At 38.1% G+C, this 3,548-nt stretch overlaps 1 non-coding gene across 1 annotated transcript; it reads left to right on the forward strand.

Moving 5' to 3' along the window:
- Positions 1–249: 249 nt before the first annotated feature.
- On the forward strand, positions 250–356 carry LOC120231896. Its single transcript, XR_005528446.1, has one exon. It is a non-coding gene; the product is annotated as a U6 spliceosomal RNA (small nuclear RNA).
- The last annotated feature ends 3,192 nt before the right edge of the window (positions 357–3,548 follow it).

Below are 3,548 nucleotides of genomic sequence, written 5' to 3' on the forward strand. Positions count from 1 at the left end.
CCATGAGATCATGACCTGAGCAGAAGTCAGACGCATAATCAACTGAGCCACCCAGGCGCCCCCAAGTAAATATGATTTAAGGTAAGATTAATCATCTGTGGAACTAAGAGATAATATTCATAATTGTAGTTAAAAGTTGTTTGCAATGTAATTATTGAGTTATAAAATTCTATTTTAGTCATGAAATGAGTACAAAAGCCAGGAAAAGAAAATATATTTTTAATGGAGCTTCACAAAAGTAATATCCTTGTGCTCAATTAGGCAACACATATGCTAAGATTGGAATGACACAGAGAAGATCAACATGGCCCCTGAGCAGGGATGGCATGCAAATTTATGAAGCATTACATATTTTTCTTTTGACAAAGGTGATAAATTCAGACAACATCATGATCTAATAAACTTTACCTTTAAAAAGTGAAGAAAAAAATACTCTTTTTCTATAAGAAGTACAAGATCTCACACTTAACATATTACAGCCATTACTGTAGGGAGGTAAACATTGCTAACAGCAAGAAATCTGACCTTAATTTACTTATTTTTTAAGTTTATTTATTTATTGAGAGAGTGAGAGATGGAGAGGCAGAGAGAGAGAGGAATGGAGAGAATCCCAAGCTGAGTGCACAGAGCCCAACATGGGGCTCAATCCCAAATCCCATGAACTGTGAGCCAAAATCAAGAGTCAGACGCTTAACTGACTGAGCTACCCAGTGCCCCTAATTTATTTATTAAATTTAAAATAAAAACATCTATTTAATCAAAGTGACCTGTCAGTGCTGTAGTTTCTACTGCTTCAGTGAATACATTTCTTATAAAAGATCAGGCTATTGAAATGTAAGTTCCAGGAAAGAAAGTGATAATTGCACATCAAAGCTATAGGTCACAAAGTTTCAGAACTTTAGCTTTTATTTCTAAGCAAACTTTAATTATATGACTCTGAATTTTCACAAGGCCTCCTATCAATCCCTCTTCCCTGAAAGTGAGTCAACTGTAAAAATCAATCTTAATCCAGGATCTTGAAAGAGTTTATATTCAAGGCACATTCTTAACATCAGACTCATCAAAACAAAAAAATCAGAAAAGTATTCTCATATTCATTTATGTGAATATCCTTAGGCTTGACATTATTCAATTTGAGAGAAATGACTTTAAAAAGTACAGTTTTCTCTTGCAGAACCACAGGAATTTGTTCAGAGCACTGAGGGTCCCCATAAGTCTCAGTATCAGATTAAAACATCACATTCCTCCAGTCTTCTTGGTATGTAAATTTTGATTAATGCTATGAAGAGTGCTACTTTAAGATTTTCATGCTTGCTTTCAGTTTCCTTTGGATTTTAATGGGCTTGATTCTTTGTCTTCTGTGCAGAAATATGATAGCAGAATCTCAGCATATCTCCTGGGCAACTGGTGAGGAGGGGTAAGACAGTATACAGCACTTCATGAGAATCATAAAGGGCATCTTGGAGGACTTGGTGCTCAAAGGGAGGTTCATCCTAGTTAGGTGGAAGAACTGTCTTCAGTGGGGGCTTCTATGAGATGTAAGGGCAGGGAAACTTGTCACTCCAACAGAGAAGGCTATTGTGTCTCCTACTCCACAGAGTAGCAGCTGACAGAGTGTCCTCACAGTGGTGCCTATTGTTTGTTGGTGTCTTTCAATCAGCTCTACAGCCCTTTTCCTCCTGCTACCTAGGCTAGGTGGCATCCAAACCTCATTCAGTTATTTAGCAGACATTTACGAATTCCCTTCCAAGGACAGGCATTGCATGACCGTACTAGCTGACAGCTTCACAGACACGCATGCAGTGATGGTAGTAGAAGGGAAGGGGTTGAGAACACTGGCTTTGAGATCACATAGACTCAGGTAGAAATCCCAGTTCTGTTATCTACTAACTTTGTGATCTTGAGTTTGTCATCTTTAAAAAGAAGATAATACTTCATAGCATTGTTGAAGGAACTTAATGAAATAATACATACAGGGACTGAGCCGGTATTATTTCATTGTTGTTATTATTATTATTTCTTAACTATCCATTCTGAGCTCCTGTCCAATATTTTCAAATGCCTATAGTTCTCTCTCCCTGGATATCCTCTACGAATATGTCAAACTCAGTATTTCTAAAATTGAATAATTAGCATTCTCAGGAAATTCATCACTATTTTTTATTAGTATCTCCATCTGCCATTATCTTTATGGACAAATAAAATATCTGGAAGCCGCCTCCTTTGAGTCCTGTTTCTTCTTCACTTCCATATTAAATATGTCACCTATTCAGTCCTTTAACACATAAATGTATCCTTCTCTCTCCATTCCAACTGGCACTGCCCTGGTTTACAATTTCAGTCTCTTTCCTATGTAACCAAACCCTAGGTACAGCCACAGGAAATCTTTCTAAATAATCCTGAGTTTAAATATTCTGTCTTGTTAGGTCCACAACTACATTAATTTGTTGAACCATGTTCTAACTTTTTTATTCAAAAAATATAGCCTCACCACTGGCCTTGCACTTCTAGTCTGTGCCCTAAATCATGTGTCACTTGGCCACCAGAGTGATCATTTAAAAACAAATCTAACCATATTTCTACCACTCCACATGTGGAAAACCATCCACTACTGAACCCCAACTTCACTTTTAAGCCCCATCTCTTGCCAAACCTATACATACATGTGTATCTTATATACAATCTAGTCAAATAGAGCCAAGTTTTTCCACTCTAGTCAAATAAGAGCCAGGCTTTTCCAAGTTCTGGAGACTTCTACTTGTCACCTCTACCTGGGATCCCTTCCCCAACCTGTGCCCCTATTCTGCCTTTCCCCCAATTGCCATCATCCTTCTCATTCTTCAAAAGTCACATCCTCTGTGAAGACTGCCAAAACTTTTCCCCCAAGGACATTCAACCAGTTTTGCCTCTGGTTTCATTTGGTAAACACTCCACGATGGGCTTGTTACAGAACAATTCTTTCCATGTCTGACTTTCACACCAGACTAAGCATTCATCCTATGAGACTTTGAGCTCTGCAGGGGCAAGTCAACAGTTTCTTTATACTGACAACGTGTGATTGGTCTTTGATAAATGTTTGATGTATGAAAGGATGAATGAAGGGACAGTTCAATTAGGCATAAAGGGAGGGAGCCTTCAGCTCAGTTTTGGAGGGAATTGGAAAACACTCTTTGGTATTTTTTAGCGGGGAAGAAATTAGCATCTCAAATAGTAAGGGATTTTGCAAATGAAAGTATGGCCTTGTCTTTTTTCTTATATGGCCTTGTCTTTTTTCTTATGAGAAGCACACTCAGAATTACAGAATTACCATTAGATATTCAAGTAGCCAAAGGCCTATGGAGTCAAAGAGTATAACAAAGTTTTCAGTACACGTTGTGTGTTGGTCCTTAGGAAAACAAATGAGAAGTGATGACTAGTGCCCCAGGTCATGTTCACAAGGCTTTGGGCAACTGGTGGAATTATTTGGTCCTTTGAGGAAGACTGATAGCCCCATGCAGGTTATCAATAGTGAGAATTAAGGGAGACATCATCCTGAATCAAGAAGAAAA

The sequence above is a fragment of the Hyaena hyaena genome, unplaced genomic scaffold, assembly GCF_003009895.1.
Source record: "Hyaena hyaena isolate Hyena2069 unplaced genomic scaffold, ASM300989v1 scaffold_66, whole genome shotgun sequence".
Lineage (NCBI taxonomy): Eukaryota > Metazoa > Chordata > Mammalia > Carnivora > Hyaenidae > Hyaena > Hyaena hyaena.